Source organism: Poecilia mexicana, unplaced genomic scaffold (genome assembly GCF_051168715.1).
Source record: "Poecilia mexicana isolate PSO_F unplaced genomic scaffold, ASM5116871v1 scaffold_4, whole genome shotgun sequence".
In the NCBI taxonomy this organism is placed as follows: Eukaryota; Metazoa; Chordata; class Actinopteri; order Cyprinodontiformes; family Poeciliidae; genus Poecilia; species Poecilia mexicana.
This window is the reverse complement of record NW_028263373.1, coordinates 12,660,944-12,676,452: the sequence shown is the minus strand read 5'-3', so window position 1 is coordinate 12,676,452 and position 15,509 is coordinate 12,660,944. Positions and strand designations below refer to the sequence as shown.

General features: G+C 39.2%; 1 protein-coding gene across 1 annotated transcript in view; it reads left to right on the top strand.

Moving 5' to 3' along the window:
* agbl4 (AGBL carboxypeptidase 4) overlaps nucleotides 1-15,509 on the top strand; it is a 200,135-nt gene that overhangs the window by 45,265 nt on the left and 139,361 nt on the right. The gene's annotated exons all lie outside the window — the stretch shown is intronic.

The window sequence follows — 15,509 nt, the reverse complement described above, 5'->3', positions numbered from 1 at the left end:
ATCTCGTCCACCTGTAGCAGAGGATCATGTCTCCGGAGTCATGCAGAGAATGGACTCAGAAAACAAACGGCTCCTGCTGTCTTGTTATTGGGGATGCTCTGATAAGGTGGATGAGGGAATGCTGAGGGATGATTGCAGGTGTGCCTCCAAACAGACTTCCTTGTGAAGATGATCAGCCATTGTAGTTATGCATTGCCATTGTTCTGCGCCGGCTTTGTAAACAGGCACCTTAGCCTTTAGCAACATCACCCCCTGCGCCACGATTCGCGGCGCTCTGTCTGTCATGATACCCACTTAATTCCAACGGGTTATTGCAGATCCTTCTTGTCGAAGTGTGTGTCTGCGTGTGTGTGTGTGTGTGTTTGTGCACCGAAAGAGATCATTGCTTGCCTTGGAGAAGGGAAAAAGCTATTCAACAGGGGCGCCCACGGTGGCAAACCCATTTCCAATAATGTCCTCTTTCTGCTACAACAATTGTGTTTAACCCCAGTGGCTCCAGCTGGTCACTATTTGTCATCCCACTGCTTCCTCCCTCACCTCTCTCCATGCCTTCACACTCGGAGACAATAGCAGTGAAAGCACGGTTCACACACCACTGGCTTTATCTGCATCGTGTAGTTGGCTCTCATTTTAGATGTTATATCAAACAGTTAATACGTTAACAGTTTTCTGGCTGCTATGATATGCGGAAAAATAAAAGTTTGGCGACCTGCTTATCTTTGCTGTATTTCTTTTGTCGTTTCCACTTTTTCCCATTTTTTTTTCTCATCCACCCTTCCATAATCTCTCTTCCGCCCCCATCCCTCTGTCCCTTGGCTGGTGATCTGCGTGTGCAGGTGATTTATGTCTGGCACTCACTGAAGTCCCTTTGCTGTGACACACACTCGCTCACAATCTCATAAACACATTCACAAAGTCATACAGAGACACACACTCGAATACACACAGGTAAGACTGCAGCTGTGATACATTTTAATTACAGTTTTAGTCAGAAGTAATTATGGTTTTATATCTAGAGGGACAGCTCAATACACATCCCCGTGCAGGCGTTTGAATGTGCACGGACACAGACGTGAAAGGCTATACAAGAACATAAGACACACCTTTTTTTTTTTTTTTTTTTTTTGATGTTTTGTCCTCTGTGTATTTTTCTGCTGTTTTTGTTCAACTTTAAAATTGTACTTACAGCAACATATGACGGCTATGTAGTCTGAAAAAAAGTATTCTCAACTTAAATAATTAAGTGTACAAAAAAGCAGCCTTTTCTGGATGGTAGGATTCTAAATATTATTTCAATAATCGATCCAAAACAATCTATTCTTTGAAGATTCTCACTTGCGTCAAAATTTATACACTCACACAATTAGTCCTTCTCTTTCCCTGCAGCAACTTACCTGAACGATAATGGCCGACAGTCATAGCTGTTTTATCTATTTTATCTATTGGGGAGGTGATTGGGAAAATCCAGTGCCCTTCTCTTACCTGTGCTTCAGTGTAGTGGCTACAAAGCAATGTTGCTTTACAAATCTGTGGGTGGGTTAAGCTATATAACTCATCTTTGCTATCACTGTTACTGGTGTATAAAAAAAAATAAAAAATCTTTTTAAAACAAATAAACCAACAACTCATACCGTGTTTCCCCGATAGTAAGACACCCCCGATTGTAAGACGTATCGGGGGTTTCAGGGGGGTCGGCTAATATAAGCCGTACCCCGAAAGTAAGACATATGTCTTACTTTTCGGGGAAACACCTCTCATCTAGCTGCGCGCCGCCTCCTGCCCACTAACGCGCCGCCCCCCCTCCATACGTCACCGCGTCTGCCACCTCCCTCTGATCTTAATGAGCGCCGCCTCCTGCCCACTTCCGCGCCGCCCCCCCTCCATACGTCACCGCGTCTGCCACCTCCCTCTGATCTTAATGAGCACCGCCTCCTGCCCACGCCTGCGCCGTCCCCCTCCATACGTCACCGCGTCTGCCGCCTCCGTCTGATCCAAATGAGCGCCGCCTCCTGCCCACGCCTGCGCCGTCCCCCTCTCCATACGTCACCGCGCCGTCCCCCTCTCCATACGTCACCGCGCCGTCCCCTGCACTTGTCACTGCTGTTAATTTTATGGTTAAAACAAAAAATTCGACAATTTTTCCCAATATAAGACATACCCCGAAAGTAAGACATAGTGGGGCTTTTGGGGATAAAAAGAAAGTAAGACACTGTCTTACTTTCGGGGAAACACGGTAGCTTGGAGGGAAGTAAAGCGTGGAAGCCCGCTGGGTTTATAAAAGACTGGGGGAAACTGTGATATTTCGACAATTGATTTGTCATATATTGTGTAGACCTATTGAGTGTTTTTCTTAGTATCTGAATTAGGTTTGACATTTTGCATTATGATAATCCCAGTACACTGTTGTATGGAAAATTTTAAGCAACAGGATTCTAGCACTCACTTATAAAGCAATCATTTGTCATTATAGAGCGAGTCTGCAGGCGGTTTGTGAGCCAAGGTGTTGGAGGGACAACAGATAGAAGCACAAATATGAAGCTGCAACTTAATGCATTCAGTACATCTAACTTTACTCTACAACCATTGTACAGGTGAAGATGGCAAAAAAACAAACAAACAAAAAAAAACAGTATAGATATTTTCCTTCATTTAATATTCTCTGCTGGTGTGAAACAGTCCAACCTTATATTGATTCAAAAGTGTATTTGATTAGAGGCAAAATATCAAATGGCAAATTTTACTATAAAGAAAATCACACTTATTTTGCTTTCTTCTGACTAAAAGGAGAAAAAATTGTCATGGAAGAACAGCTTCATTGTGAATTTGGCAAAATTTAGATGCAACGAATTTGCACAAAAATAACAGTCGAGACTTAAATATCTGTAAATTAGCTGGCAATGGTCAGACATTAAAAAGGTATTGAAAAATGATGAAGGATGTAAACAAGTTCATGATGTGAATTGAGAATTTTTAGGTTGTGAACTATGAGAATAATTTTACTCAGTTTGAACTTGTGTGAGAGCAATTTAGGGCAAATTCTTGTTAAATGTGTACTTAAGCAACACTCACAGTATGTTTGAATGTTTTCTTATTTACTGTGAACTGTATGTTCATGAAGAACTGGCCAGAAGATAGCCAGAAATACAACAAAACTGTGGTATTTATTTGTTGGGACTGAAGTTGTAAAAAGGCACAAATTCTAGTCAAATATTTGTGCTGATGGACAGCTGCACTACACATTCCCCAATACGACTTTTAAAGTAATCTCTGTGTGCACTTTCTTTTTTAGCGTGCATTTTTAGCTCCCACTGGCAATACTTCCATCACCATAAAAAAATGAACCAGTGTACATTCTTTGTCACACACACACATACATATATATATATATATATATATATATATATATATATATATATATATATATATATATATATATATATATATATATATATACAGGTGCTGGTCATAAAATTAGAATATTGTGATAAAGTTCATTATTTTCCATAATGTCATGATAAAAATTAAATTGTCATATATTTTAGATTCATTGCACACCAACTGAAATATTTCAGGTCTTTTATTGTTTTAATTTTGATGATTTTGGCAAACAGCTCATGAAAACCCAAAATCCCTGTCTCAAAAAATTAGAATATTATGAAAAGGTTCTCTGAACGAGCAATAAAAATAATCATCTGAATCAACAAAGTAACTCTAAACACCTGAAAAAGATTCCTGAGGCCTTTAAAAACTCCCAGCCTGGTTCATTACTCAAAACCGCAATCATGGGTCAGACTGCTGACCTGACTGCTGTCCAGAAGGCCATCACTGACATCCTCAAGCAAGAGGGTGAGAAACAGAAAGAAATTTCTGAACGAATCGGCTGTTTGCAGAGTGTTATATCAAGGCACCTCAGTGGGAAGTCAGTAGGAAGGAAAAAGTGTGGCAGAAAACGCTACACAACGAGAAGAGGTGACCGGACCCTGAGGAAGATTGTGGAGAAGGGCCGATTCCAGACCTTGGGGGAAGCAGTGGACTGAGTCTGGAGTAGAAACATCCAGAGCCACTGTGCACAGGCGTGTGCAGGAAATGGGCTACAGGTGCCGCATTCCCCAGGTCAAAGGTCAAGCCACTTTTGAACCAGAAACAGCGGCAGAAGCGCCTGACCTGGGCTACAGAGAAGCAGCACTTTGGACCACTGTTGTTCAGTGGTCCAAAGTACTTTTTTCGGATGAAAGCAAACTTTGCATGTCATTCGGAAATCAAAGTGCCAGACTCTGGAGGAAGACTGGGGAGAAGGAAATGCCAAAATGCCAGAAGTCCAGTGTCAAGTACCCACAGTCAGTGATGGTCTGGGTGCCATGTCAGCTGCTGGTGTTGGTCCACTGGGTTTTATCAAGGGCAGGATCAATGCAGCAGCTATCAGAAGATTTTGGAGCACTTCATGCTTCCATCTGCTGAAAAGTTTTATGGAGATGAAAATTTAATTTGGTCTGGAATCGGCCCTTCTCCACAATCTTCCTCAGGGTCCGGTCACCTCTGCTCGTTGTGTAGCGTTTTCTGCCACACTTTTTCCTTCCTACTGACTTCCCACTGAGGTGCCTTGATATAACACTCTGCAAACAACCGATTCGTTCAGAAATTTCTTTCCGTTTCTCACCCTCTTGCTTGAGGATGTCAGTGATGGCAATGAATCTAAAATATATGACAATTTAATTTTTATCATGACATTATGGAAAATAATGAACTTTATCACAATATTCTAATTTTATGACCAGCACCTGTATATATATATATATATATATATATTTTTTTTTTTTAAGTTCTAGTAATTCAAGTGTAGTTTGACAGGAAAAAAAGTTTTTTTCTCTTGCGAGTTGTGAGTTGGTATAGGATGTGTGAGATTGAAGGAACCATGATGAAAAGGAGAGCGTGCAGAAGGATGAAAAAGTGATTTGCGCAGAAACAGATAGGCTTTGCACTGTAAGCTCAGCTGAGGAGCAGATTTGGAAGCTGTACGACTGTTGTGCTGTCCTAGAGTGCTGACAGGGATGGCAAGCTGAGCGTGTGCAAAGGAATGAGGGTGGGAGGGGAAATCGCACAAGTGTGTGACTGTTTACATGTGTGTATTAGTATGTTGTGTGTTTGATGTGCTTGCATATGTCAGGGTGTATATACTCTGCACAGATGGAGAGACTTCTCAGGGATTACTGAGTAACTGGAAGATGAGAGAGGTGGTAATTGCATTTTAATTACAGTGTTGATGATTTTGGGCTCTGCCAGATGGAGGGTTCTTTAGATATAAGTACAATATAAATCAGCCGGCTGGAAAATAAATCAGCTTGTTGGTAACTGGTTACCTGCCAAACCAGGTTTGTAACCTTGAGCCACTGGTGATGGTCATGGTTAGCTTAGGTCTTTACATGTCTAAACGTTTAGATTTTTCTAAAATTTTACATTTTCCTTAAATCTGTAAATAAAAGTAAATGAAAAAACATAATTGTACTTTTAATTAAACAGTAACCTGAGCAACCTACAGTTTGCAGGCTATTTTCCTTTATTCTGTTGTTCACTGCACTCCTCGTGCCACAGGACAATACCTGTAAATAGTTTTTGAAGTTACCAGTGCATGTACTGTTACATTTTGTTGAGTTTTGGTAAAAAAAACAAACTAGTATCCTTCTGAAAGTCAGCTGACTAGCAGTGTGCAGCAGATGAGGACAAGGTGTTGCTTTGATCTTTGCTCTACACAGCTGGAAGAACATTGCTGTCACTCTCTCTAGTATTTCATTCAAAGGATGATTTAATGAACATGCAGAACTCTAAAATTTGCAATTAATTTGAAGGTAAAATCAAAATCAAGTCAAATAAAAGGAGGGTAATTATCACTAGGATTTCCAATTGTGCTAAATGTCATAAACCTTCCAGACTACTCATTCTCTTCTCCACGGGTGGCGAAGTAACAAAGTACTTACAGAGCAGGCACCAGGGAGCCGAAAAACAAGCAAGGTCTGCGCCATTCCTACTTTTAAGTACCACTAGTAGAAAGAGAGACAAGACAAGGGATAACAATGTGCATCACCAAATTCTTTCATGTAACGCCACAACCAGCCCTGGTAGTGAAAAGTAACCTGTCAGATAAATATATGGTGTGAGTCACGTTTGGAAACACTAATCAGTGTGTGACACTTTGACAAAAAGTATCAAAACTAGCAGAGTAGTAGCTTGTAAACCAACCAAATGAAATGTTTTAAAATTGAATTAATCTTTTTTGTTACTATCAATTGTTTCACTTTCAATGCAAAAGTTTTCAGTGCCTTTTTCAAGTCAGTGATATTTTTTCAGTTAGAAATATATATTTTAAATGCCAATATTTCCCTGTACTGTCAACATTTATTTCCAGTTACATTTAAGTTGACAATGTTTTAGCTCCATATGACATCAGCTTCAAATGTGGCACCTCACAAATGTTGAAGCTTTTCTCCATCATTCCCGTCTTCAAAATGTTACTGAGGCTAACGCTGTAAAAACGGTAAGAAACGAATGAAATTTTGAAAAGCGGTGACGGGATGATATACAGCAAATAATTATATGGTTGATGTGAGTAGCAGCACTAATCACTGATGCAATGGGAATTTCTGACTTGATCTGAGCAGCCTTGTTCATTTTATATCTAGCTTTTTTGCCTTCTACTTCACACATTTTTAGCATTTGTCTCTAAGACAAATGAGTAAGTTTGTTTTTTGCTCATAAACAAAAAAAAAAAGTTTTTTTATAATACCTTTGTGCAGCTGTAGGAACTGATTTGTGCTTATCCTTATGATTGTTGGTAAGACATTTTGCTCTCACCTGCATATGAGCAAGTTTGAGACTGACCTTTGCCAACTTCCTCATTCGGATCTGCGTGCCAGTTTCTGAACTGAAGATCTCACCTTCTCTGCTTAATGAAGCAAGCATTGCTGCAATGTGATACAGAGAGTCAGCAATTTTAGAAGTCATTCTTGCTGCCAGGGTCATTTGTTTTTATAATTGTGACTTTTCATTACAAAGGCAGACCGCATCATTTATATTAGCTCAGGCACATTATGGCGCAGTTATCCAAAAACTATAAAAAGCAGTAATGTGGGTGAAAAAAGAAGAAGAAGAAAAGAAGACATTTGTTACTAATTAGGAATTTTACAAACACACAAAGTACCTATATAGGACTTTCTGACTGCAACACTAAATTGCAGAACTGAACTAAACTGAGTTTTAGGTCAGGTGAAAGTAGGAGCTGAAAATTTGAGCTAACTTTGTTCCTCCGATCAAGGTGAGTCCCCCAGCTGTGTGCTTTGTGACAGCATGACCCTTGCAGAGCTGTGAATCTGACACGACCAGCAGCCCTGTGGCTTTTTCGACCTGTGGCTGTTTCCATTTCTTTCTGTCTCTCTCTCTCCTTCTCTGTCTGTTTTTTTTTCCTTCCTGTGCCACTTTTTGTTGCTCTGTCTCTCCTGCTTCTTTGCACTTTGCATACTGTCTGAAGAAGATAAGGCAGTCCTGATAAGCCTTTGACTTCTGTCAAAATGCTTTCCCATCTATGCATACCTGTACCTCGGAGGAGAAAATGTATTTTGTAAGTCATGCGTTCACATGCCTGCTTCTGGTATGATAGGGACATAATGAGTTTACGATACACTGGAAGAAAATTTGTGCCGTCTTTACCTTTCAAAGTTCCTCTGAAAATTAGAACAAGGAACACAAATTGCGTCTTGTTTGTGGTGACTGGATTGAGAGTTAAGATAACACCAATTCTCATCTTTTCCTCTTTAGTAGACTCAGAAATCTAATTTCCATCATCACACAAGAGTTTATCTGACTTCTTCAACCACTTACGTAGACAACACATTCGCAAGTTGTTTTAACCTTTTAATTAACATTGCTTAGAAGCACACATGTGGTGGTCAGCTTGGCTATTAGTCTGTCCGCGTGCTTATGCATTTATATGACAAGCAGCAGCAGGTCTGCTGGCTAATGGTGCTGGTGCATGGGTCATTTTAATAAATTTACCAATTATCAAGAATTTAATCCAATATAGCCCATAGCCTGAATATCCCCTGTTGTGGCATTTTTGAGCCTATTGCAGTTTTACACTTCACCCAATGTGGAAGCCATTTTGGATAATTTGCAGAGAAATTAATATCTTATAGTGTAAGCACCCGAGCACAATTTATACAGCAGCCGTAAATTGACCAATTTTGTTCAACAAAAGCCGGTCGTAAAGTAATGAGCTCTTACAGTTAAGCAGCAAAACACAAGTCAGATTAAATCACAAATTATAGGTATAATGTGGGATGTAAAAATCTTAAGAAATGTTTCCCTTGTAAATTTGACTCATCACTTATTTGTCAAACACTGTAAACATGTTTACAGGAATTGTATGGTTAAAAAAAATATCAGGAAATACCAATAAATCCCAGGAAGTTTGATGAGTGAACTGGATCCATAGCCTCGTTTCTTCTGAATCAGAGCTGCCACCTCACACCTGGTGGTGCACTTGCGCTCATATTTTGGGTAACACTTATTTATAGTAGGATCAGATAAAGAAGTTAGATGCCAAAGAAGGTTTTGTCCTGGTTTGCAGTATATATATATTTTTTTTAACATTGATTTGTCAATAATGGATCAATAGTGTGGGAGTTCAGCATCGTCAAATCATAAGACCAGGTCTTGTCCTTGGGAAAAGTTGTGAATCATCGCTGCATGAAGAAGGTAATTTGTGCTCTCATAGTTTGCAGCAGCCTTTCACTCTTAAGTGAAGCTTCTTTTAGCTTATTTGATTAAAGAAAGCCATGATCGTTTCAACATTTGCTGGATGGCAACAGTAGTTGAAAGCACCTCACTATAAAGTGTAATATATGAATGTTGATACCCATCTCTAAAGTTCAGAGATTCATATTTGAAATATTGACCAACCTCAGTGTTTGGACAGCGTTGATGTAACATAACTTTTAAACAGTTATCCAAAAGACTTACAAAATCAATGCATCCACAGCAGAGTTCCCACCATGTGAAGTTTATATCATTTACATCTCTTTTCTAGAGAGAAATGTTTGGAGAAATTAATTGTTTCTTTCATGTCGTTTTACTCATCAAAAATGGATAAAAGTTGGAAAATCCATCTGACCTGGGAGGCATGAATAGTTTAAATAATTTTAAAATATTTTTTTTCCAGGTAACTGTGAATGGTAAAAGCTCAAAGATATTACTTTTTATCAGATGCTTTTAAACAGGATTACACTGTTTACAGTTTGTTTATTGAGGGAGAAAAGGGGGAAAAAATGAGATCATAGAAATCCTTTTGGCCTTTTATAGGCAGACATCTTTCACTTTCTCTTCCCTTGGTATTTTTTTGTTGTTTTCAGTCTTGTACACTTCAGCAGAAAACCTACAATCTATCATGTGTGCACATACACAGAAAGCACTTTCATTCTTCGTCTCCGATGTGCCAGTGGTTGTTGTTAATGAGATTCCTACAGGACGAGAAAACTCCAGGGAGGCTGACTGACGGCCCACTTTAAACATTACAGTCCCACTCCCCCTTTGTTGTCCTGTGAGACACAGGAGGAATTGAGAAAGGGAAGGAGAAAAAAGACAGATTGTGTTACATATGTATGACTCATGTACACACAAACAGATTAAAATACTAAGAGTTATGATAAGCTGTTGAGGTTTGTTAAACTAATTGTAATTCAAAAATTACCTTTCAAGGTTAAAACATAAAGAACAGTGTTTTGTAATCACTGCTTTCATGTTTGAATGGAACATTAAGGACAAACGGATGCAAGTGACTAAAATGGCATTGCTTCCATCCTTTTGATCAACGTCCTATACATCACTTTCTGTGTCATGTGTGATCTCTGTTGGGAACTCAGAGAGGTAATAAATAGTTACATTGTTCTCTGCTCTCTCTTTTTCAGTAGGTCTTTTCATAGTTATGCCCAGCTTTACCAAGCGCTCACAGGTGGTGTAACATATACAATATATTTCTCAGATACAAAGGTTTGATGAAGTACCTGGTGCCACAGAGGACAAACAGAACTCATTTCCTGTCACTGCCTTTGGACTTCATCTCTATTCTCATTTCCTCTCTTTGCTCCGAATACAATAAAGGCACTTTATGGTGCATCCACAAGAGGTATGATGTCGCTTAATGCATTTTGCTTTCAGAAGGCGACGGACATCAAACCTGCAACAAGCCACATGAATCTGTGACAGAATTTCAACTGTTCAGTGGCGTCACTGATTTGTCTAATAGGTGTCAGGGAGCCGTGTCTACAGCCCAAATAGGAATTGGATATCACGGTTTTGTGGTGTCCATTTTCAAAGCTGATATACCATTGTGGAAAATACTGTGGTGAAATTCATAGATGGTATTACTGTCTAAGTACCGTATTTTCCGCACTATAAGGCACACCTAAAAACCTTCAGTTTCCTCAAAAGCCGACAGTGTGCCTTATAATCCGGTGCACCTTGTATATGGACCAATATTGAGCCACAACAGGTCTAGCAACTACGGTAAGCAGCCGCCGACTTCATTTTCGCCTGTAGAAGAAGAAGCGTGCGGTGCATGCTGGGATAGTTGTCAGAATGCTGTTTTGTAATCTATTAATAAAGTTTGACTGATCTATCTACCGACCGTCTAGAATCAGGTCGACTGCAGATCATTTAGCACCACGTTCTCCACGAACATGCTGTGCACGAACAGAGAAGGGTGACCAATCGTCCGGCCACGCCCCGGCCCAGTCTCCAACCGGAGTCGAACTGTTTTGTTGACATTCCCTTTAGTGCAGCTCCATCTAGTGGATGCATAACGTAACTTCAGCCTCTACTGTAGCGTCTATTCTATGCGCCTTATAATCCGGTGCGTCTTATAGTGCGGAAAATACGGTAGATGACAGTATGTTATGTCTGCACCAGTTTAAGACTTTCTTATATATGTTCACTTTCCTTAATTGAAACAAGCTGATCCAGTTTTGTTTACTTATATTGGGTTATAGAAAAAAAGGGTTAAGGTAACAAAATGAAAATTTGGTGGCATGGCAGAGTAAGGTCACAGAATCAGCATCTCGGATCTAAGAGTTGTTTTACCGTTGTAAATGCTTCATTAGGTCTGAATAGGGAATGCGACAGGTTGCAAACTTTACAGCTGAAGACCAGATGCAAAGAGGCTTATGTATAGCACAGATTCATTGTTTAATTTCTGGAATGTTTTGCAGTGTAGATTGTTTATTTTAGCATAGCGTGCTGCTTTAAGTAACTTTTTGTGCTAAGGTAAGTTCTTTGAATGTCATCCTCCTCTTCAGCTGGCCACAAATGTTCCCTTTTAGAGCTCGATCTGGAACGTGCATGTAACACTCTACATATTGAATTGCAGTCGGTAAATCTATATGTGGCGTGCCACACAAAAAGTAGGAACAAACCACCAGAGCACAAGAAGAGATGGTTTTTCCATCACCTCTAGTTGGATTCTTTTGTTATGCTGTCTGTGGTTCATGATCAGTTTTTTTCTGCGATTCTCGTATTTTTAAAGAACCGTGTTTTGGCTTCAGTCTCTCTCTGCACTTGAGTCCTTTACTAATCACACAATCACATACACATTTGTAAACTGGGTAAACATAGTTGAGTTACTGTTTATCTACCCCTTCTGAGTTATGCAACACATGCAGTTCCTAATTTAGTTCACTGGTATTTCATAACATCTCCCAATAACCTTTGTGTTGGTAAATGCTTGTGCTGTACAACCAACTTTAGAAAATTCAAAGTACTGACAAGTTTTCCTTTAACTGCCACACTCTTACAAGAAGTTAAAGTTTTCTATAAGTTTAGACCTGAGAAGAGAGATAGGGTAATGTAAGATGATTATCCAATTGATGTTCTCCTCGGTTCTTAAGTCATATTCCCAATGTGAGGTGTGCACTCTAAAGTAATAATCCTGCCTAAATGGAAAACATGGCTTGGTCATAATCCAGCTGCCTCTCTGTTCCCCAAGTGTCTTCGTTAAACAATATACCATGGTAATGAAGTGTTAATCTGCTCAGCTCTTTACACAAAGCATCTGCATGTCTCCTAGAGGCAGGAACAGGTACACAAAGGAGCACTCCATTCTTTGTTTCGTTGTAGCGCTCCAAAAAGTAAAGACACTCAAATGTGCAGGGGTAGACATAGACGTAGCTGTAATCGCTTTCCAAGGAGAACCTTGGCAGTGGTACTTTGAAATAAAATGTAGCTGCTTTTTGACATTTTTTTGACATAATGTTTAAAAGCAAATTTGAAAAAAATAAATAAATAAAAAAGATTTGCTTCTTTCCTCAGGTTTGCAGTTGTCACTTTTAGGATGGAGTCAAGTTGTAAATCCTGATAAAATTGAGTGATTTCTGCAGAACCTGCTGTCCGTCAATCGCTTTTCCTGAAGCAACACATGCATGTCATATTAAGCCACTGCGGTTTATAATCTGGGGCATTAGGTGTCTAACTGTATTAATCCATTTGCACTTTCCCCTGTTGATTAGAGTGCATGTGAAATGTGACGGTAGTTTGGCTGGTATAGGGCACCGGTTGCCTGAGGTGGCAGCGAGGGTGTGAGGTTTCATACAGCCATGTCCACATTCGGATCATGATTTATTACCCTCCCTACCACACAGACTCTCAAGTACACACACACACGCAAGCATAGCAACAACAACATTAAGAGAAGCAAACACACACACATTCAGTGTCTGGCATTTAGGAGCAGAGACCATAATATTGGTGGCAACAATAGAACATGACACCAATAAGTTTGCAACACATTAATCTATACAGTGTAACGCAAAATTTGAGCTGTCAGAAATATGCATTTGTATGCACATTATAATTCATCACAGTCTAAATGTTATTAAGACTTTTCATTTTTTAAATTAGATTTTTTTTTAAAGAATGTGGCTGGATCTGTAAAGCAACCTGTGTCTGAGGGTTTGCGTTCGTCGCCGCACTTTAATATCGTAGACAAAAAAAAAAAAAAAATAGAATGAAGCTGATAAGAAAGCCGCTAAAACGGAGGAGAGAGATCAGAAATCCCATACAGTTGAGAGCACTAGTCCATTGCAAGTGTGGCAGAGGTCACAGTCAATTTCAAAAGGAGCAGGTCTTGTATATTAGAGTTTGGAGAGATGGGAGACCCCTCCTGCTCTCTATCATAAAAGGCCTGTGCTGGAGCCTGTGCCACTTGTGATCAACATGGACCTTGTGGAAATCCCCACTGAACTGAATGGTCTTATTGAAGGTCTATAAGGAAGATAGCAGCAGAAGATGCACACCAAGGCCTGGCATTAATCACAATTTACAAGCCCAGAGGAGTTACTTCCCCAAGCTGGTTGTGGGAAAGTTATCTGCATTGTCAACAACATAATTCCAGCTGATCTACGAATATAAATATGTTTTCTTTTGTGTGTGTTTTCCAAAGGCATAGGTTAATGTAAGAGACTCCCGTCATATGATAATCTTCAAGAGAAGTACTACAGTTCATGGTATCATAGTTTTAAAACAAAAAACTAACGTGCATAACGATGTCTGGTTGGTTTTATCTTAAACAGAACACCATCAAGTATTTGAATGCTACTATTTTAAAATGCATCTGTAGTTATAGTAATGTTATCTGTAAGATTTTTTTTCATCGTTACTTTGATTTTTATACTTAGACAATATGGACAGTGACATTGCCAGTCACTCTGTATGAAATCTATCAACTATATCATATGTTCATATCCAATTTAGGTTGATCGTCTGTTGTGCCAATTTTACTTAGAAGTGAATATAAAGATACAACTTTGTCCACAAATAAGCAACACATAATTTCTGGTGCATCTATGCATTATTGCACGTCTATACTCTGGACAGATCATAAATTAAAGTACTAGTAAGGGATAAACATGTAGCTGCAGCCTCTGCTCCACTAGAAAATGTGTTTTCATCAAGGCAGAGCCCACTCATTACAACCTTACTGACATTCTCATTTTTCAAAACAATAATATTAAGTAGGCAATAGTCCTACATTATGTAGATATGTTTTTTGCTTTCTTTCTTCAGAACGTGTTCATAATGGCAACACGGTGAACTGTTCATGTGTTGACACTTGTCTAAGCCATGCTGATTAGCTTTATGTGTGGAGGATGACCTAGACCTGTTTTGAAAAAGCATGCTTTGTTTTCACTGGCTTACTTCCTGTGTCTGTGTGTAGTAGTGTGTTAGTTAGCAAAATGAAAAAAGTCATTGGATTATGATTTTGGACAAGTATTTTTTAATTGAATTGTGCTTTGCACTATAAACAGAAAGTTGAACCAACAGCCTCGTGGTGAAGTCTGCATTGCTGCTACCCCGCTGGGATCAATGTATTTGTATATTAAATTAAAATCCACTCTTAGAGTGTTTAATGAAACTAAATAATGCTCTCTTGGTGCATCTGTGTAGCTGTTTTTATGTCTTCCAGTAGTTTTATGAGTTTTATAGCTGAAGCACAGTGAGCTATATTAGTCCTTGGCTGCAAAGTTAATATCTGGTTTGGTCAAATCGTTTGACACTTTCCTTTTGCTCTCATAAGGCAGCCAATGTTAGAAAGATTTATTATGAACACAACCAGGCTGACCAAAAATAAAATAAGTAATTCTTCATGACATTGTGCCCAAGTCCTAATTTATGGACAATTTGAATTTGCTGATGATGAGTAAAAGTTTCTAAAAAATAATGTCATGTTCAGTGTCCACTGAAGCTTATTAAACATATGAAACTGTCACTGAATTTAATGATTTTTTTTTTTTTTTTTTTTTGATTTTACACATGAGATCCCTTGAATTATCTAAGATGACCCTCACAGGAAAAACTACTTGAGTTTCTTTGTTCCCTACCAAATCTTTATCAACCTTCCAGTTTAGCCTCAGGAAACGCTGCTAGTTCATCTCAATGTCACTTTGCTCTATCTAATTACCTGCCAATATCTGTAGTTTGTTTTATAAAGTGTTAGCTAAATGCCACCTATCAGATTGTTAATCAGAAAAACACTTTGCCTTTAAAAATGCACCCAACTTATAATATTTATGGGTTTTTTTAATGGTCTGAATAATGCAAGATGGCTTGGATGCTCAGTCCAAGGCCCAGGGAAATTGTTTGCAGGGGAAGCGATTGTGGCTCAGAGGATGCGTAGCGGCTGTCAGGGTTAAGTTATGCAAAGGTTGAGGAAGTCCTAGAAAATTAGTCCTTATTGCGATTCCTGAGATACTCATCTTCTCTCTAACACTGGAAGGCAGGCAGGCAGATGACAAGAGGTAAGTTGGAGATGTACTGGAGAGAGCTGGAGGACTCTTGTGTGGATAGGAGTTGTTGCCAAGTGAGTATTGTAACGTGCTTCAGAGCAGGAAGAAGCCTCATGAGTGAGAAGACACTTCGGTAGAGACATAAGACCAACGTCGGGTTTAGTGATTATGGACGTCAGAAAGCAGCAC